Below are 9,998 nucleotides of genomic sequence, written 5' to 3'. Positions count from 1 at the left end.
CCCAGAATACAGATCAAATCACAGAACACTTCTCAAAGTGAGCCCCCAAAACAAAGCCTCACATCAGGGCTTATATAGCCTTCTCCTGGCTCAGAGAATGTAACAACCTTATTGACCCACTGGCCAATCAAAAAGTATCTACTGAAAAACAAGCCTCCCACCCCAGGCTTCAGGTGCACTTTAGCCTAGGGGCAGGGAAGATCTTCCAAATTTGCATTCCCATTACACACTCCAATAAAAAAATAACAATAACAATCTCTGAATTTTAGCTTCAGTTATCTGAATATTTCAGGCAAAAGTGACTTCAAGAAGGGATAACCCTAGGGCAATGAGGAGAGGGTGCTGTGAAATTTGCTACCCTCAATCTCAATTTATTTTTTTTACAGATGCTATCAGGTGAATTGAACATGAATGGAAGCTTATAAGGAAAGGGAAGTCATTAAAAGGGGAAAAATTCTCAAAATATGAAGTATAAGGGGTGTGTGTGTGTATGTGTATGTATACAGTAGTGGGGACATTGACTTTGATTTGGTGGGTTAGTTACAGACTGATTACATGGTTCTGCCATCTCTTTAACACCAGCTGGCTGAACTAACTTCCTGACTCCGGGCATGTTGACTGGCTCTATATGCCATGCCTGTTATTCTCTCCCTTTTCTTCTCTGTCTCCTAGCTTCTGATTTCCTTCAAGTCTCAGCTAAAGTCCCATCTTCTGCAAGAAGACTTTTACAATTCACCTTAATCTTAGGGCTTAGGGCCAACTTGTTGAGAAGCAGGGACCATTTTTTTACCTCTCTTGTGTCCTCAGCTTAGTACAGTACCTGTTGATGACTCCTCCTCATTCCCAACTGTAATAGCAGGGCTGGAGCCTGATATACTGTCCTTTAAAGTTGGTTTTTAAAATTTTTAAATTTTTTTCTCAATAATATGTAAATAAAAATTTTTAACATTTGTTTTTTTTTTTAATTTTGAAAAATTCTCTCCCTCTCCTCCCTTTACTCCCTCCTTGAGAAGGCAAGCAATTTAATATAAATTATGCATGTGTGGTCATGCAAAACATACTTCCATATTAGCCATGTTGCAAAAGAAAACAGACAAAAAAATCAAGAAGAATAAAGTTGTAAAAAGTATGCTTCAATCTGCCTTTAGATGTCATCATTTTCTCTGGAAGTGGACAGAATTTTTCATTGTAAGTACTTTGGATCATTGAATTGCTGAGAATAGCTAAGAAATTCACAGTTGATCATTGTATGATATTGCTGTTACTGCATACAATGTTATCCTGGTTCTGCTCACTTCACTTTGCATCAGTTCATGTAAGCCTCCCCAGGCTTTTTTCACAATATCATGATTGTTATTTCTTATAACCCAATAGTATTCCATCATAATCATATACCACAATTTGTTTAGCCATTCCCCAATTGGTGGGCATCCCTTTAACTTCCAGTTCTTTGCTACCACAAAAAGAGCTATTACTCTTCTCCCAGTACGTTCTTCTTTCTCATCCCTTAAATTTATTTTTTGTAGATATCCTCCTACCATTTTCAGTTCACACTAGCGAACTCTGTCTATGTATACTCCTCACTGCCCTAATAATGATAAAGTTCTTGGGTGTTATAGGTATCATCTTCTTAGAGAGGAATACAAATAGTGTAACCTTATTGAATCCCTTAGCATAGCTCTTTCATGGTTACCTTTTATGCTTCTCTTGAGTCTTGTTATGCTCTTTCATGGTTACCTTTTATGCTTCTCTTGAGTCTTGTTATTTGAAATTCTGATATTTAAGGAGTTCTCTTCAGTGGATTTTTGTGCCTCTTTTACTATTTGGCCAATTCTGGTTTTTAAGGTGTTATTTTCTTCAGTATTTTATTTTGTATGAATGTGTGCCTCTTTTACCAAACTGTTGACTGTATTTCATAATTTTCTAACATTACTCTCATTTCTTTTCCCAATTTTTCCTCCATCTCTTACTTCATTTTTATGTTCATCTTGTATCCAGTTCATATTTTTTGAGGCTTTGCTTGTTTGACATTTTTTTTCTGGGTTTGTGTCTTGATCTTCTCTGTCATCATAGTAACTTGTATGATCAGGTTCTTTTTGTTGTTGTTGCTTGTTTATTTTCCAACTATTCCTTGACTTTTAACTTTGTGTTAAAGTTGGGCTCTCCTCCTGAGTGGAGGGGGCACTGTCTCTAGCTTCAGACCTTTCTTGCTGCTGTTTTCAGAGCTAGTTCTGTGGGTCTATAGGTTTTTGGTGCATCCAAGTTGGTATGATAATAGAGAGAAGTGTGGTCATGCTTCCCTGGCCTGTATTCTGGTCTTTACCCCCAGAAAAGGACCTCATTCCCCTATAGCCACCAGTACTATCACTCTTCCTGGCCCTTCCTGTAGCCACAATTGATAGTGCTCCCTTCTGTGTTAGAATTGAGATCAAGGTCCATACTACCCCACGAGCAACTATAAGCACTCCTCTCCTCACTGGATCCATGACCAGGACCCTAAATCTCCTGCGGCTGCAAGTGCTATGGGTCCTTTTGCCCCTGTGACTGCCAGCTAGAACTGTGTATGGGCAAGCAACAGGGTCCTGAACCCAGTGCCAGCAAAGGGCTCCTTGCAATCTCTTTCCCACCAGTTGTCTAAACCCCCACGTGCCCCACCTGTGGGCTGGGAGCTCTAAAAGCTGCTGCTGTTGCCAATGCAACTCTGTCCAATGCCCACTGCTGGCTCCACTACCAGTTCTGTGCTGCAAGGTCTTGCTGGCTCTAGGCTTGACCACCACCTAGATGAGAAACTGTTCCTGCTGACCTCCTAAGTTGCTTTGAGCTGGACAATTATTTCATCTGACCTTTTGTTGGTTCTGCTCCAGATTTAATGATTTAAGTCATTATTTTAGATTTGTTTAGAGGGGATTTTGGGAGAGTTCAGATGAATGTGATTCTACTCTGCCATCTTGGCTCCTATACTATGCATTAGAGTTGGATTTGCATTTTAACCTGAATGACTGAGATGGTTACCCCAATTCTCTATATAACTTTAGAGCAGATATATTCCAAGATCTTATTAAGATTGAATTAATTTTTAAAAATGCCTTTAGTTGCTCATCAAAACAGTTATATAAGAGAGTATAAATAACATTGTAAATACTATGGTATATTAAAGAGAAATAAACAGAAACTTCAGAAAGTAAGAGACACAAAATTTAGAATCAGAGAAATTGAGTTTTAATTCTAGATTTTCAAACTTACTTTCAGTGACCTTGAGGAAGTCAGATTCAGGGCCTCAGTTTCCTCATCTCTAAAAATCAAGGTGTTGAGGTCCTTTGATCCCTTGACATCTTTCCAGCTCTGAATTTATGATTATATGAGGGGCAAAGTGGAAAACATGTAGGTGTCAAGTTGCTAGTGAATTTTTTTGCCAACTAATGTAGAATGAAACAACTTTTTATTAGTTTTAGTGATATTTTAAAATAAATATTATTACTTATTAATATCAGCTATCGCCATGCCGTAGGAGGTACTTTTCCAGCTTTCCCTATTACTACCATGAATTGCACAGATAGTGTAGATCCCACGTGGAGGTCAAGTCTTACTCAGTTTTCCCAAATTTGCTTAATTTTCACTGACAGTCCAATGGACTACATGCCTTTGGTTTCTGCATCTGTTCATTAACTTTTGTGAGCCCTATGGGGATCAAGTAAAAGCTATCCCATATTTTGTACCTATATTGTACATTGGGTACCTTACAGGAGTTGAGGTGATTGTTACCCACTTTTGAGGAAAACTAGATGGGTTGTAAAGAGATAGTATGGAGTCAACAAGACTCAGGTTGTCTCTCTAATCAATATACCACCAAACCTCTCAAGTCCTGCCTCAGACATGTACTGTCTGGGAATAGGTAATGATCAGTGCCTTCACTTCCTTTCTTCCTCCTTTCTTCTGATCTATAGTTTGGCTTCTGACTTCATCGTTCAATTGAACCTTCTCTCTTCAAAGTAATCTCAGTTGCCAAATGTAATGACCTTTTCTCAATTCTCATCCTTCTCAACTTTTCTACAGACTTAGACACTATTGATCACCTTCTTTTCCTTGATAGTCTCTTCTCACTAATTTTTCCTCACATTACTCTCTCATGCTGCATGCAGTCTCCTTGAGGAAGTCAATCATATCATTTTTATATTCATATTTATATATCCAGCAGTTATCACTGTGCCCAATATCTAGTAAATGCTTAATAAACATTTGATGATTGATGTATATTTTTCAACCTTTAATCACAAACATTTTTTTTGTTTGTTTTTGTTTTTTGCTTTTTGCTTTTTGGAGGGGGGAAGGCAGGGCTGTTGAGGTTAAGTGACTTGCCCAAAGTCACATGGCTAGTAAGTATTAAGTGTCTGAGGCCAGATTTCAATTCAGGTCCTCCTGATTCCAGGGCCGGTATTCTATTCACTGTGCCACCTAACCATCCCAATCACAAACATTTATTAAATGCCTATGATATCTGGGGAATGAAAGGAAGCCCCCACATTCTGGTGGGGGTTATATTCAGATATGCATTTTTTCATACCAGACTTGTGAAGAGCCTTCCTCTTTTGATGCAGATCATCCCCCGCTTCACAATTTATAGTCTCAGAGAATTGCCTGGGTACACGGAGAAGTTAACTGATTTTTTAGGGTCACAAAATTAGAAGTAAGACTTGTACTCAGGACTTCCTGAATAAAGTAAGGTCTCAAATCACTATCTCTCTCTGCCTCTTACATATACACATCTGTTATATATTTTAACATGAATTTATATGTAATTTAAATTTAAAATTTTTTTTTTATTTTTAGTTTTCAACATTTATTTCCATAAGATTTTGAGTTCCATATTTTTCTCCCCATTTTCCCCTTAATCCCACCCCAAAATAGCAAGCCTATTGAATAACCCTTCCCCCAATTGGTTCTCTCTTATATCCTCCCCCATCATCCCCTAACTTTCTAGTAGGGCAAGATGGATTTTTAATACCCCAGTACCTGTATATCTTATTTCCAAGTTGCATGTATAAAACAAATTTTTAAACATTTGTTTTTAAAACTTTGAGTTCCAGATTTTTCCCCTTCTTCCCTCCTCACCCACCCCCACTAGGAAGATAAGCAATTCAATATAGGTTGTATATGTGTAGTTACCCAAATCATTTCCATAGTAGTTATATTGTGAAAGACTAACTATATTTCCCTCCATACTACCCCACCTCCCACTTATTCTTTTTTCTCCTTTGACCCTATCCCTTTTCAAAAATGTTTGCTTCTAACTACCCTCTCCCCCAATCTGCCCTCCCTTCAATCATCCTCCCTCTTATATCCCCTACCCCCCTATTTTCCCGTAGGGTAAGATACCCAATTGAGTGGGTATGTTATTCCCTCTTTAAGCCAAATTCAATGAGAATCAGGTTGTCCCATTTCCTTTCACCATCCTGCTCTTCCCTTCCATTGTAACAGTTTTCTCTTGCCTCTTTTATATGAAATAATTTATCCTAATCTATTTCTCCCTTTCTCCTTCTCCCAATAAATTCCTTTCTCACCTCTTAATTTTATTTTTTAGATACCATCCCTTCATATTCAACTCATCCTGTGCCCTCTATGTATACATGAACATACATATGCCCACAATCACATATCTACATATACATACATCCTCCTATGCATACATATATGTATGTATACATAGATACCTATTTATATATATTATATATATATTTATATATACATATATACCTAACATTCCCTTCAACTATCCTCATACTAAGAAAAGCCTTATGAGTTACAATTACAATTTTTTTGCATGTAGGAATGTAAATAGTTCAACATTAATAAGTTCCTTATGATTTCTTTTTCCTGTTTACCTTCTCATGCTTCTCTTGCTTTTTGTATTTGAAAGTCAAATTTTCTGTTCAGCTCTGCTTTTTTTCATCAAGAATGCTTGAAAATCCTCTAGTTCATTGAATGATCATATTTTTCCCTGTAGCATTACACTCAGTTTTGCTGGGTAGGTGATTCTTCGCTTTAGTCCTAGCTTCTTTGACCTCCTGAATATCATATTCCAAGCCCTTCAATCCATTAATGTAGAAGCTTCTAGGTCTTGGGTTATCCTGATTGTATTTCTTCCTGACTGCTTGCAGTATTTTCTCCTTGGCCTGGGGACTCTGGAATTTGACTATAATATTCCTAGGAATTTTCTTTTTGGGATCTTTTTCAAGAGGTGATTGGTGAATTCTTTCAATTTCTATTTTGCCCTCTGGTTCTAGAATAAGAGGGAAATTTTCCTTGATAATTTCTTGAAAGATGCTGTCTAGGCTCTTTTTTTGATCATGGCTTTCAGGTAGTTCAATAATTTTTAAATTATCTCTCCTGGATTTGTTTTCCAGGTCAGTGGTTTTTCCAATGAGATATTTCACATTGCCTTGTATTTTTTCATTTGTTTGGATCTGTTTTATGGTATCTTGATTTCTCATAAAGTCATTAGTTTCCAGTGTTATTCTCTTCAGTGAGTTTTTGACATTCCTTTTCTGTCTGGCAAATTCAACTTTTAGAGGCATCCTTCTCCTCATTGGCTTTTTTTTTCCTTGAAATGAAAATTTATTGTTACATATTTTGAATCCTCTCTTATGTTCTGTTATGTATATGACGTGCCTTTTTTACCTTTCTAACTTTGTATTTACATTTCAATATTTAAGTTTATGATGTGTTTTTGTTTCTTTTCTCCTCCTCTTTTTTTCTCTTCTTTGATCCCATCCCTTTTCAAAAGTGGGTGCTTCCAACTTCCCTCCTCCCCCAGCCTGCCCTCCCTTCCATCATCCCCCCTCTCATACCCTTCCCCCCCTATTCTCCTGGAGGGTGAGATACCCTATTTACTGTGTATTTCACTCCCTCCTCAAGCCAGATTCAATGGGAATAAGGTTGACCCATTCCCTTTCGCCTTCTTATTCTTCCCCTCCATTGTAACCATTATCCCTTGCCTCTTCTGTATGAGATAGTTTACCCCAATCTGTCTCTCCCCATCTCCTCTCATTATATTCCTCTCACCTCTTAATTTCACCTTTTAAGTATCATCCCTTCCTGTTAAATTGGTCCTGTGCCCTCTATCTATGTATACCTGTAAACATATATACACACATTCTCATATGTATTCACATGCCCATATACCCTCATATATATATATATTTCTAATCGTTTCAACTACTGAGAAAAGTTTCATAAGTTACAATTATTGTTTTTCCATGTAGGAAGGTTAATAGTTCAACTTTGATAAGTTCCTTATGATTTCTTTTCCCTGTTCACCTTCTCATGCTTCTCTTGCTTCTTGTATCTGAATGTCAAATTTTCTATTCAACTCTGTTTTTTTCAGCAAGAATGCTTGAAAGTCCTCTATTCCACTGAATGACCATATTTTCCCCTGAAACATGATACTCAGTTTTGCTGGGTAGGTGACTCTTGGTTTTAATTCTAGCTCCTTTGCCCTCCGGAATATCATATTCCAAGCCCTTCGATCCCTCAGTGTAGAAGCTGCCAGAACCTGGGTTATCCTGATTGTGTTTCCACAATATTCAAATTGTTTCTTCCTGGCTGCTTGTAATTTGATTTGTTATTCTCTCCTTAATTATTCTATTATAATAATATATTCTCTCCTTAATCTGGGAATTCCAGAACCTAGCTATAATATTCCTAAGAGTTTTCTTTTTGGGATCTTTTTCAGGAGGTGATCGGTGGATTCTTTCAACCTCTCTTTTGCCCTCTGGTACTAAAACATCAGGGCAGTTTTCTTTGAGAACTTCCTGGAGGATGATTTCTAGGTTCTTACTTTGATCATGGCTTTCAGGTAGTCCAACAATTTTAAAATTATCTCTCCTGGATCTATTTCCAGGTCGGTAGTTTTTCCCACGAGATATTTCACATTGCCTTCTATTCTTTCATTTGTTTGGATCTGTTTAACAGCATCTTGATTTCTCATAAAGTCATTAGCTTCCATTTGCTCCAATCTAATTCTAAAGCAATGATTCTCCTCAGTGAGCTTTTGAGATTCTTTTTCCATTTGGCAAATTCAGCTTTTTAAGGCATTCTTCTCCTCATTGCCTTTTTTAGCCTCCTTTGCCATTTGAGTCAATCTGTTTTTTAAGGTATTATTTTCCTCAGTCAGGCTGTTGACTTACATTTCATAATTTTCTTGCATTGTTCTCGTTTCTCTTCCCAATTTTCCCTCCACTTCCTTTATCTGCTTCTTAAGATCCTCTATGGCCTGTAACTGGCTCATATTTTCCTTTGATGTTTTTGGTGCAGGAGTTCTGATTTCACTGTTTTCCTCCTGTTCCATGCTTTGCTCCTTCTTATCCCCAAAATAGGAGTGTAATGTTGGAATCTTCTGTCTGCTTTGTTTCCTTTGCCTGCTCATTTTGCCACTCAATTGCTTGACTTTTGGGCTTTTTGCCACAGTAGGACTCTGCCACCAGACAGGGGAGCTTTCATCCCAAACGCTGGGGTTTTCTCAGCTGCCAGAGGTATTAGATGGGTGCCCTCTCTGAGGTCTCCACACGCCTGGCAAGCTGGACACACACCCCAGGACCTCCACCCTAGACTGCAATCCAGATCCAAGCAGGTTAAAGCAAGAGCGATTACCCCTCAGACTGGTGCTTGGTCCCCCTACACTCTGCAGGCCAGGAGCCACTGCACCCTGCTGGCCTGCCAGGCTGTCCTCAGCAGGAGGTTAGCTTCTCTGTGTCATTTTGTGGGTTCTGCAGCTCCAAAGTTTGTTTAGAGTCCCCTTTTTACATGGATTGGGGAAGGTGGAAGCCAGAGCCGGGGGAAGGTCGTGCTTCTACTCCACCTCCTCGTTGGCTTTTTTGTGCCTCTTTTTCCCTTTGGGTTAGTCTACTTTTTTAAAAAAATATTTATTTATTTAAATTAATTTTTTTGTTTCCTTTTCGTTTACAGGATTCAATTCCACAATTTCTTGAGTTTCACATTTTGTCCCCCTCCTCCCCTCTCCCTCATGGCAGCATACAGTCAAGTATAGGACCTGTAAATACTTTCACATTATACATTAGTCAGGTTATAAAGATGGATTGTATCAGATGGAATGAAAAATGGTAAAGAGGACATAAGGGTTAGTTTACTTTTTAAGGTGTTATTTTCTTCAGTGTATTTTTGGGTCTCCTTTAGCAGGCTGTTGACATGGTTTTCTTGCATCCTCATTTCTTCCCAATTTTTCCTCCACTTATCTTACTTGATTTTCAAAATCCTTCTTGAGCTCCTCCATGGCCTGTAACCAATTCGTATTTTTCTTGGAGGCTTTTGATGCTGGAGTTCTGACTTAGCTGTCTTCCTCATGCTCCATGCCTTGATCCTTTTTTTTCCCCCAAAAAGGATTCTATGGTCTGTTTGTGCTTCCTCTGCTTGCCTGTATTGCCAGCCAGTTACTTGACTTTTGAGCTCTTTGCCACAGTAGAACTCTGCTTCCATAATGGAGAGTACTATGTCCCAAATAGCTGGGGTTTTCACAGCTGCCAGAGCTATTAGTTGGGTGCCCTGTCTATAGCCTCCACAAGCTCTGGCTCACTGGTCATATACCCCAGGACCACCATCCAAGACTGTGATCCAGATCCAAGCAGGTTAAAGCAAGAGCTATTACTCTCTGAATGGTTGCTTGGTCCCCCTATGATCTGAAGGCCAGGAGCTCCTGAGGCAGCCAGGCTGCAGCTGCTGGAGCCACGGGGCCTCTGCTGCTTCTCAACCTGGGGGTAGGGGCCAGACTGTGCTCTTCAGTCCCCCCCTATAGACAGGGCACCGTTCCAACAGAGTTCCGCATTGACTTTTTCTTTGTCTTTGGTGTTTATGTGTTGAGAAGTCTGGAACCCTCCCTGGCTACTGATTATTCACTTTCCTGAAGTTTGCCTTGGTGGCTGCTGGTTGAGGCTGCCCTAGGGCCAGAACTGCACAGCTTACACCAGACTGAGCTAAGCTCCCAACTT

Source organism: Petaurus breviceps, unplaced genomic scaffold (genome assembly GCF_028583685.1).
Source record: "Petaurus breviceps papuanus isolate PSGF00001 unplaced genomic scaffold, PetGlider_PUasm1.0 79, whole genome shotgun sequence".
Taxonomy (NCBI): Eukaryota; Metazoa; Chordata; class Mammalia; order Diprotodontia; family Petauridae; genus Petaurus; species Petaurus breviceps.
Note: the sequence above shows the minus strand (reverse complement) of the source record.